Here is an 11,337-nt window from a genome sequence, read left to right as displayed (position 1 = left end):
TTGGAGTCCATCGGTTCTCTTTGGGGGTCGATAATATTTTTCATCATGGGTCCTTTGGAATTGACTTGGATCATGGTCTAGATCACATCGTATGAGACCTTCACAATTGATCAGTTACACTATTGCTGTTACTGTATGCAGTGTTCTCTCGGTTCTGTTCACTTTACTTTGCATCAGTTCGTATGGGTGGATTGACTTTTTTGAATGAGTGAATAAAGCATTTATTAAGTGCTTACTGTCTGAAAGCATTGTGTTTTGGAAGTGAGGATTTGGTAGGTAAAACACCTAAATGGATTCAGGAACTGGCAGGCACATCGCTTGAGAGGACTCTAAGAATAGAAATGGTAAATCTTTCCCAAGCATAATAAAAAAAAACCAAAACATTAGCATTGAAGTGTGCAGAGCATTTGTGTATATCCTAACTGCCTGGTGAACCGCCCCGAATGGAGCGGAGTTGGCGTATGCCCCTTCCTTCCGAGACAGGGGATGGCACTACATGAAAGACTGCATGGCCTTTCTGGACTCAACCAGCAGCCACCCGGGAACTACAACTCCCAGCAGCCTCTTCTTCCCTTGGCGGACGGCGGCCAATCGGGTTTGAGGGGCTCGGTTTGGCCCGGGAGAGGCGACGGCGCCCACTCGGCGCAGCCTGCGGGTCCCTGCAGTTGACGCCGCCTCCTCTGAGCTCCCCTCGTCCCTCCGCCCTCCTCTAGGGTTGTGGCCACGCGCAGCGGCGGTGGCGGTGGTTGTTCCGCTTCCCCTCAGGCCCCGGCGGTCGCCATTGCCCAAGGCTGCCTCCCCTGCCCTGCCTGCGCTGGGGCGCTCGGGGCGGCGGCACGGTCTAGTAGCGAGGGCGGCCGCAGCAGCGCCCCGGGGGAGGGGGCCTCGAGTTGCTGAGGCCGGCTCCCGGTCTCCCTCTTACCCTGCCCTCCCTTGCCGCGCCCTCCCGGGGCGGCTACGGAGCCAGCCAGCCAGGCGGGGCGTGCGGGGCTTGCGTCCGGGCGGTCGCAGGAGGAGACGCTGACCCAGGCGCCTCGCAGGGGCGGGGACGCTTCGCTCCGTGGCCGCGGGTAAGTGAGGCCGGGCCCGTGGTGGGGCACCCCCTCCCCTCCCGCCGGGGACCCCGGCTCGGCCGCCGCCACCTGTGTCCCGGGGCGGTGGCCGCTTATTGTTTGCTCCCCCGGGGCAGGCTTCTTCCCCATCGCTACCCCATGGGGGAGGAAGGGAAGGCCGAGAAGTTGGGGGGAGGGTTGTCCTGCCCCAGAACTGCCCCAAGGCTCTCCCCCTCCGTCCTCCCACGCACACGCCTTTTACTTTTCATCGTGGCCCCCTTTGGGGTCCGGCCAGTTTTTCTTCTTCCACACAGTGCTCAGCGATCCCTTCTGCCCTCCCTCTTAGGGCTCTGGACATGGGTCCCTTGAATCCCTGCCCAGCCCTTAACCTCAATCTGCTATCTCCCGTCCCACAGACCGCCGCAGCTGAAACTCAAATCCTAGGGAACCCCCACCCCACCCCACCCCCAGCCTCTTCACCGCTCTCTGTCTCATTTCGGATCATTCCTGTTTTAACCCTGTGTCAGGAGGCAAGATACTGACTTCTCTAGGTAACCTTAAATTAGCGTGAGACTACTGAGCATGAACTTTCTGCAACTTAAATATTTTTCTAGAATAAAAACTTGAGTGGATTCATCCTTTTGCAGAAGCCTTTTAAGTACAGAATGACCCGAGTATTGATGTCTGGAAAGTGCTTGTAGTTCCCTGGTTAGGGTAGAGTTTGTGGGGAGTAGGAGGGAGTATGCTCTCTACGCAGCAGCAGATTTATTGCCCACTATCTGGTGATTCATCGATTTCTGTCCAGTAATCTATACGTGTTTTGCCTCCGTCGCCGAAGGACACAATCAGAAGGGTTAGGCCTAAACTTAGAGCCACAAGCTGGGTTTTGGATCAAGGCTATACGCGTCACATTTTTTCCCCTGCTGTGTTTGACTCTTCCGCTCTTATAAGTAGGCAGGATATTGAAATCTACAAGAATTTACTCCTGAGAGTTTGTTTTTGTAGGGCTGTCCAGAAAAATAAGAATAATTTAAAATGAAGCTAGATGAAGATCTCTTTTGTTAGATGAACTCAGTGCACAGTCATTTTGGAGGCAAGTAAAAACTTGTCCAGCCTTGCCAGAGGTTCTGTAGCTTTTGTCAAAGACTTAACTTTTTAGAAAAAAGGAAGACCGCCTAAAATCTCGTATAAGCATATAGGTTTAGGGCCGCGCTTTTATCTTTGGCCTTTTAAACTGTGCACTTGGCGCCATTGGTTAGCAAGTGACAAATTTTTTTTAATCAGAAGAAAAAGCATCCACGAAAGAGAACATCTAGTTATGGCTTTAAATTATGGTTTAAAGTGACAACTACTTAATAAAAAAACAAAACAAAACACTAAGGACTGATGATAAATATCTGTCCCCTCAGCAAAGATGATTTTTACTTATCTGATGTGGAGCTGGACATTGAACCCACGGAGGTGATCCACATTCAGGTGTTTTTGTGTGGTCTTTTCGCTGTTAACTGCTGAAGACCTACCAACGGTAGCCCTTTTCCAAGCATAATAAAAAAACATAAGCGTGCACTGTCCATAGGCTATGCGCATGTCATGATTGGCTGGTGAGCAGCAATGAATAGCCAGGATCTTAACGCCCTCTTTTTCCTTTAGAGACTTAACATGACCACTCATGCATGGGCTGGGCTTAAATATTCAGTAGTGGTAGTTCTGATAACCTCAGGGTATGAGATGTTGGAACTGTTGGGAGTTCTTTAAAACTTTTACTTTTTATGACAGTTGCATGTGCAGTCCCTGGTTCTTATTCAGGAAATTATAAACCATTCAGGAAATTATAAACCCAGAATTATAGTCAGCTGAGAGTGACCTCAAAGGTCATTTAGGACAGCGGCTGTATTGTACAGATGAGGAAATAGAGGCCCAGAGAGGTGTGCGGTGACTTGCTTAAGGTTATTAAGCTAATTTGTAGCAGAATAAGTATTGTATCCCAGGCTTTTTGACTTACAAGACTGGTGTTGGTTTTTCTACTGTGGAATGCTGTCTTCTTTCTTCTGGGTATTCCTATATGGTTGAGACCTAGGATCCTGTGACTAGACAACTTATTACTTAGTGAGATTACTGTTATTTGGAAAATTATTTATTTTTCTGGATCATTATAATGTTTGTAATGTTTGCGTGGCCAAGAGAACATTTCCTTATACTGTAGGTACTTTTGTCTGCAGTTGTCGGAAGCTGCCATCAGATGAATGGTGATGTTTCATGACTAGAGCAGCCAGGATACTTCATTGACATGGTTGATAGAGTAGCATGCTTTTCCATTAAATGTTTTTTTTTTTAAACAAAGCATTCTGGTAGGATACACAATTTCTGTAGTATACACATAATTTTATATTTAGTTCATGACTTTAAGATATCAGAACCCAAGTACGGTTTGGTATATTTTCCCACAGATCTTTAACTTATTATTTAACTGATTAAATAAGTAAAGCATTTACTTAATGGCTTTCATAAAATGCTGCTTTTGATTTCTCCTGAATTTATCCTAGGTCACAAATCTTCAGGTGTGTGGAAATCTAGTTAGTATTTTGGTCCTTTTGGTGTCAGAAGTTCATGCTTTTCCTACTCTTTAGCAGCTTCCCTCAGATCCTTTGATCTTTTATTGATGGACATTTGTTCACTTCTAAGCTAATAAAAAAGGTGGCATACATTCAGGTGACTTAGCTCCAAAACACTACTACTGTTTCCTTGTAGCATTCATCTACCGCAGTCTACAGCTGAGAAAAGAAAAAAAAAGTCAGAGGTAGTGTTTCATATGCCTTAAGTCAGAGTGAGCCTAAGAATCTCGTTGTTCATCAAGCATTTTGGAAAAAAAAAATGAAGTGTGAGGTCTTGTGGATAGTTTCATATTATTTTGCTGCATCATTTGTATCTAATTTGATTTTTTTTTTGCTTTTTGGAATTAAAATGAGACCTTTTGTGATTAATAAAATACAAATTCATTTGAAAGCATTACTGAATTTTTAGTAGCTATTTTTATCTTGAATTTTCTCAGTGGTTACTGATAGGATAAAAATTATATGTGAGCATCCATGAAGTTTTCTGACATTAAAAAAAGAGCTCTTCATACTTGGAAAGACTGAGAATTCAATTCAGTTGGTGCTCATTGACTGACTGTCTCTAGTCAGAAGAGAATTTAATGCTGGTTTACTTGCTTGTTTCTAAGCTTCTATTCTCCTCCTCCTCTCCCTCCCCTCCAGTTCACAACCCAAAAGACAAAAACCCAAAGCTGTTTTAGAACTTGGAAGAGAACTTCAGAAATAATTTAGTGCGAACCCCTCATTTCATGTTTAATTGTTTCTATAGCAACCATCACACACCCTTGATTAAATACAAAATGCCTTTTGAAAGCATTGGAGTTACCAAACTAATCTCCCGTGAGTATGTCTTTTTAATGATAAGCTTTTGCAACAGATGCAAAACATGGAAATTTTGGGAGGTAATTTTAGGGGTTAGAGTGAAAATAGAATATTTCTGTGATGTTTAAAACGTAAGTATTAAGCTGCAGGTTGTGCTGCATTCCTGTAATCCTTGTTACTGTGGAGGCTGAGGTTAGTGGATCACTTGAGCTTGGAATTCCTGTTGTAGCTTGGCTAAAGCCCTTAGAGGGTCCTCACTAAGTGTGGCACCAGTATGGTGAGCCGCCTGAGAGTGGGCACTACCAGACTGCCTGAGGAGGTGTAAATTGGCCTGGTTTGGGAATGGAGCAAGTCAGAAAGCTGTCTTGTTCATTAGGAGGAGGATTGGTCCAGTGAGTGATTGTAGCATTTCCACCCCAGGTGGGACTGGGAGACCGAAGCTTTTCCCGCAATTGACACTGTCAGTTTTTTTCAGAGTTTCATGAGGAGAGATTTTGTTGAAGTTGCACATTTGTTTCAGTAGAGCACATCAAAGGTGTATTTTTAAGATATCTTTCCATTTTATATAGTTTTGTTTTATCTAGGCTCTGTAGACTTACAAATAAAAAGCCACCTATTGGGGGGAGGCAGTTAATATTCTGGATGCACTGAAGAACAAAATCTAGGCGGATGCCTCAGTACAAGATGAATGTGTTAACATTTACTGTTAACATTTTTGAAAGCATCTATAGTTCTTTATCTTTTTTTGTTTTTTTTTTTTAATTTATTTAATATATTTAGTTTTCAGCATTGATTTTCACAAAAGTTTGAATTACAAATTTTTTCCCCATTTCTACCCTCCCCCCACTCCAAGATGACGTATATTCTGGTTTCCTCGTTTCCCAGTCAGCCCTCCCATCCCCCTTTCTCTTCTTCTCTTGTAGGGCAAGATAAATTTCTATGCCCCATTGCCTGTGTATCTTATTTCCTAGTTGCATGCAAAAACTTTTTTTTGTTGTTGTTGTTTTTGAACATCTGTTTTTAAAACTTTGAGTTCCAAATTCTCTCCCCTCTTCCCTCCTCACCCACCCTCCCTAAGAAGGCAAGCAATTCAACATAGGCCACATGCGTATCATTATGTAAAACCCTTCCACAATACTCATGTTGTGAAAGATTAACTGTTTTGCTCCTTCCTAACCTATCCCCCTTTATTGAATTTTCTCCCTTGACCCTGTCCCTTTTCGAAAGTGTTTTTGATTACCTCCTCCCCCTATCTGCCCTCCCTTCTATCATCCCCCCTTTTTTATCTTCTTCCTCTTTCTTTCCTGTGGGGTAAGATACCCAATTGAGTGTGTATGGTATTCCCTCCTCAGGTCAAATCCAATGAGAGCAAGATATACTCATTCCCCCTCACCTGCCCCCCTCATTCCCTCTCACCTGCCCCCTATAGTACTTTAATTATTGAAATATTTTAAAAACATTTGACGTAGTTTGTGGTGGGAAATTGTTCCCAAATCTCATGTTAAATTTTCAAATGTAAAACAAAAAACCAAAACAAAAAGCTGGGTATTGGGTTCCAAGTAGTCTTGTCTGAGTTAGAAAGTTGTTCTCGTAGTCTTTTGGTTTTTCTTTGCCCCCAAGGTCTCTCTTTGAAAGGTTCTGCTTTAAGCCTAGGTTTGTACTAGCTGAAGCGGCAAGGTAACCCGAGGAGAGATAGGATGCCCACCTGATGGAGACAGCCCAAGATCTTGAACCATGGGACCTGCTAAAACCCAGTTCCTGTAGCCACCCCTGTGGAGAAAGGGCCAACAATCTCACTAGCTGCTGGTTACCTTCAAGGTACACAAGCTAACCTAGCAGAAGCAGCAAGGCATCCTGAGGGAGAGACAGGAGACAGATGTTCCAGGCAAGTCAAACCACCACTGACACTTCACCACTACTTCTACTCAGACCCTGATAGATTTGCCCCAAATCCATTTAGTGGAGCTATCACTGTGAATAAGGGGCCCCACCTTCTTTACCACTTTTCATATTCGCTGATGATCAACTACCACTTAAGGATAAGTCCAAGAGCCCCGGGAGTTGTTGCATCCCCTAGATAATGGGTCTTGCTTCCATCCCAGCTTCTGAAGCCATGGTCATCCAGGGAAGCAACCCCAATGGACACAGGACCAGGTAGTTGCATCTGTGGCTGTTGCAGCCCCTACCTCTGCAGCAAACATAGCTACTGAAGACCAGGAAAAGAAGATTATTGCCACCAAAATATTTGGCGTTGTCAAATGATTCAGTATCGGAAAAGATATGATTTTATCAGTGGAAATGGCATTAAAGAAAGATGGCATTACCTTCTGCTTTGCTGCTGCATCCTAAGGACCATCAGATCTTTCTACCTGACTAGCAGCTGAAACATACTCTATGTCGTCCCCCCCCCCCCTCCCCTCCGGCCATTGGAATATTGATCTCCTTGAGAACGGAGATTGTTTTACTTTTCTCTTTGTACTCTACCTCTAAGCACAGTGCTTTACAGCTAGGTGACACAAGGGTTAGAGCCTGGGCCTGGAGTCAGGAAGACCCAAGTTCAAATCTAGCCTCAGACACTTCTTAAAGGTATGATCCTGGGCAAGCAATTTAATCTCTGTCTGACTCAGTTTCCTCAACTTTAGAATGAGGCTAATAATAGCACCTATCTCTCTGGCTTGTGAGGTTCAAATGCAATAATTTTTGTAAAGCACTTAACACAGTGCCTGGCAGTAGGTGGCTTATTAAATGTTCATCCTCTTCTCTTTCCTCCCTTTCCCCATAATAAGTACTTAATGCTTTTTTATTCAGTCACTAGACCTAGTTAACTACATGCCTAGTTAGCTAAAAAATAATTTTTTAAAAATTTTACTAAATATTGAGATTTTTGTGATTAGAAGTAAAGTTCCATCCTAATGTTATGCTGTAAGGCATTTTTGGAGGACTTTTGATTTGCACTATATAGTCAGAATGGTTATAGGCTGGACTTCATCTTTCTAAATCCATCTTGTATTATCAATCTCTTCCTTCTCATTTGTCTTTTCTTCTGCTCTCTCATGGTCCCTCTATTTTGTGTTTACCCATCCTCTCAAAATGCTCAAAATAAACCTATTTAGTAGTTCTTTACTGCTTATCACATCAAATCTGAGTTCCTATGTGGCTGAATCTCCACTATTACTGAAGCCTTACTTTACCTATTCAGTCTTAGCCTTCAGTCCTACTCAATCCATTCTAGTTAGCCTGGTTTCTTTATTGTCCTCATTCAAGTTATACTGGTTCATACTGGTCTCCTTTACTGAGATGCCATTCTAGCTTTGAGAAGAAGAGTGGTATAGGGGAAAAAACTGATATTGGAGCCCCAGGACATTGTGTGACCTTAGGCAAATAACTTCATATCTCAATTAAGTTATTTTTAAAATGAGGATAATGATACTTATACTACCTGCCTCATGGGATGGTTGTAAGAAAACTTAGACTTTCTACAACTTGAGAGTAAGACTCATATCCTAGACTACAAGGAAGACTGGCATACTGTAATATGTGGCTTAAGTTCAAATCTCATCTCTACCCTTGCAAGCCATTTAACATCATGAAAAATGGGGAGGTTGATCTCTAAGCCCTCCCTCTAAAATTCTATTAATTATGGTATGGTATTTGGAGTTAGACTAGGCTTGCCATTCCAGTGCTCTTGCTTACTGTTTGTCCTTGGGCAGGTCACTTCATCTCTTCTGGGGGGGGTGGGGGGGTGGGGGGGTGGGTGGGTCTCAGACTAGAAATGATTTCTTAGCCCCCTTCCAGCTCCAGATCCTATAATCCACAGCCTATCTTATAGTACATATAAATGTCAGTAAACATTGCTGGGCTTCTTGCCAGTGGGGGACAAGGATTGAAATGTTTAAAATACTCAGATTCCTGATAATATTGTTGCTGAAAAAGAATGGCAGTTTTTTCCTTACATTTCACCTAAGATGGAAGTTCCACCTGTTTTAGCTTTTTTTCACAGTGGTGAATGTATTAGGGATTATAGTAATGAAAAACTATCCCCTTTGGAGTTTATCATTCCCAAGTATTTTCGAGGTTGGTAGCTGGCAGGTGCCACTGTTGGTTCACTGGGGTTAAGGATTAAGGTAAGTGAATGTTTAATACTTGAATTTAAGCCTTAAAAAATTTTGGAATTGTGATTCTAAATAAAACAGTTAATAGTTTTATTGTTCTCTTTAGTGTCTTAATCCTTTGCTTTCCAGAAGAGATAGCTCTCTCTTATCCAACCTTCACTTGACTCTTGCTGGAAATACTGCTACCACTAGTAATAGTACTACCAGCAGTAGCTAGCAATTTTTACATAGTGATTTAAGGTTTGTAAACTATTTGACAAGTGTCATCTCCTTTATCCTCACAACCACCCTGGAAGATAGGTGCTGTTGTTATTCTCTTTTTACAGATGGGGAAACTGAGTCAGGCTGGTTACATGACTTTCCCAATGTCACACAGCTAGTAATTTTCTGAGGCTGGATTTGAACTCAGACCTTCCTGACTCCAGGTTTAGTACTCAATCCACTAGCTTAGCTGCCTAAAAATACCAATTAGAATGTGAACTCTGAGAGCAGAGACCATCTCTTTTTTTTTTATATTTCCATCATGCAGCCTGGTTCTTTGTAATCATTCAGTGAGTATTGATGAAAACACATAGTAGGTTCCAAGCACTGAGGATATGAAGAAGAAAAAAAGATATTTCGGGCCCTTCAGGAGCTTACGTTCTAATGGGTGTCGCTGTATATAAATGGTTCTTGAATTGAATTTTTCAGATACCTAGAGAATGTTGTCTTCTACTAATAACTCCAATTTCCCCACGCCTATTCCTTTTATTCTATTGTAACTGCTTTTTTAACTGATATTTCATATTATTCTAGAGTACTCCTCTCCTCGGTAACCTTTTTACACTGTTGATCAACCTGCTGCTTCTTGAAGCTCCGCCCTCTTTTGGTTTCTCTGTCATGGTATTATTACCAAATTTCCTTGCGTCCTTTCCTTGTACTTAAACTAACTGCCCACTAACTGTGGATGATCCTTCTTCAAAAATTTTCCTTTTTTTTTAAAAAATGTATTTTTTTGGTTACATTTTAAGTTTTGAACTGTCTCCCTCCCCACCCTGAACTAGAGAAGGTCACCATTTGACATAGGGGTGTGTGTGTGTGTGTGTGTAAAATCATACGATACGTATTTTTGTTTGTCAGTTCTTTCTCTGGAGGTGGATAGCATCTTCCTTCATTTGTGGTTAGTCTGAGTACAATACTCAGAATAATTTAGTCACTCATAGTTGTTTTTCCAAACAGTATTGCTCTTTCTGTGTACAGTTTTCTCTGGGTTCTGCTCATTTCACTCTTCAGTATTTCATGCGAGTCTTTTCCATGTTTCCCTAAGATCGTTGAGCTCGTTGTTTCTTACAGCACAGTAAAATTCCATTGCAATCATGTACCACAACTTGTTTAACTGTTTCCTAATTGATGAGCATTCCCTCAGTTTCTACTACTTTGCTGACACAAATTGAGCAGCTATAAATATTTTAGAACCTATAGATTATTTTCCTTTTTCCCTGGTCACTTTGGGAAACAGACCTAATAGTGGTATTGCTGGGCCAAAGGGTGTATGTACACAGTTTTGTAACTCTTTGGGCATAATTCCAGATAGCTCTCCAAAAATGATTGGATCGCTTCACAGTTCCACCAACAGTGTATTAGTGTCCTGATTTTTTCCCTCCAACATTCGTCATTTTCCTCTTTTATCATTTTGGTAGTCCCTGATTTTCCAAATAGCTTCTATTGAATGATTATTTTTGATACTGTTGAGTGATGTTAGGGTTGTAAAAAACTAGTTTTTCTCTTGTAGTCATTTATTTTCCCAGATTATTCTATTTAATTGATTTATTTTTCTGTTTATTACCTAAAAGCTAAGTACTACTTTATAGTAGTTTGAAATCTGGCAGTACCTCTTTATCTAAATTTAGACACTTAGTAGCTGTGTGACTCTGGGCAAGTCACTTAATTGTAAAAATGGGGATAATAATAGAACCTACTTTGCAGGGTTGTTTTGAGGATCAAATCGCTCCCTTCTACTTCACCTTTAAGAACTTCTTCACAGTCTTAACTGTTTTCTGTAAAAAATGTTATTTTTTTTATCAGATTCTTTTACAAAAAACCGCATTGGCATTGTATTACATATGTATATGCCTAGTAATGGAGTCTCTTGAGTGAAAGAGTATGGACATTTTGAACTAGATGACTTCTAAAGCCTCTTCCAACTCTGAATCTCTTAACCTGTCTTCTTCCTCTCAGTAAAGAGGTGCCATTGTCAGACAAGGCCAAGTGTCTTTGATTTGTTTGAACGTTGTTACCAGGATCGGTTGGTTCTCTTTGGGGGTTGGTGTTACTGGGAAGTAACAAGGTATTTTTTTTTTAAGCATTTTGATACCTAAAGTGATGGGCTTAGGTTCTATTTAGGTATGAAAGTGTGGATCCAGCCTGCAAACCAACAGCCTGGGATTTCCATCCCCAATGTGGTGTTGAGAAAATGAAAACTTTAAGTAAGATTTCTTAAAACAAGAGCTTAATAACCTATTTAATAGAGACTAATTTGTGTGGATGCGTGTTTATTCAAAGGTCGATATGTTGTTTAACTCAATTTAAATAATTAGATAACAGTTTTCGTTTGAGCTAGTTATTTTTACTTTATTATATCTATTGATAATTGAAGATTGTTTGGGGGACTCTTAAGGATTCTGGAAATAGGGAAATTCTGTCAATATTGTATCATTCTATTTTTAAAAATTAATTTATTTTTAGTTTTCAACGTTCACTTCCACATGATTTTGAGTTCTA

General features: G+C 41.4%; 1 protein-coding gene across 1 annotated transcript in view; it reads left to right on the top strand.

Annotated features, from left to right (window-relative positions):
- Positions 1-637: 637 nt before the first annotated feature.
- The window catches only part of PAK2 (p21 (RAC1) activated kinase 2), a 96,577-nt gene continuing 85,877 nt past the window's right edge, over positions 638-11,337 (top strand). The window contains exon 1 of the mRNA XM_036743471.1: positions 638-1,070. The gene's annotated coding sequence lies outside the window, so the exon portion shown is untranslated. The remainder of the gene's footprint in view (positions 1,071-11,337) is intronic.

The sequence above is a fragment of the Trichosurus vulpecula genome, chromosome 2 (genome assembly GCF_011100635.1).
Source record: "Trichosurus vulpecula isolate mTriVul1 chromosome 2, mTriVul1.pri, whole genome shotgun sequence".
Lineage (NCBI taxonomy): Eukaryota > Metazoa > Chordata > Mammalia > Diprotodontia > Phalangeridae > Trichosurus > Trichosurus vulpecula.
This window is presented reverse-complemented; position numbering and strand designations above follow the sequence as displayed.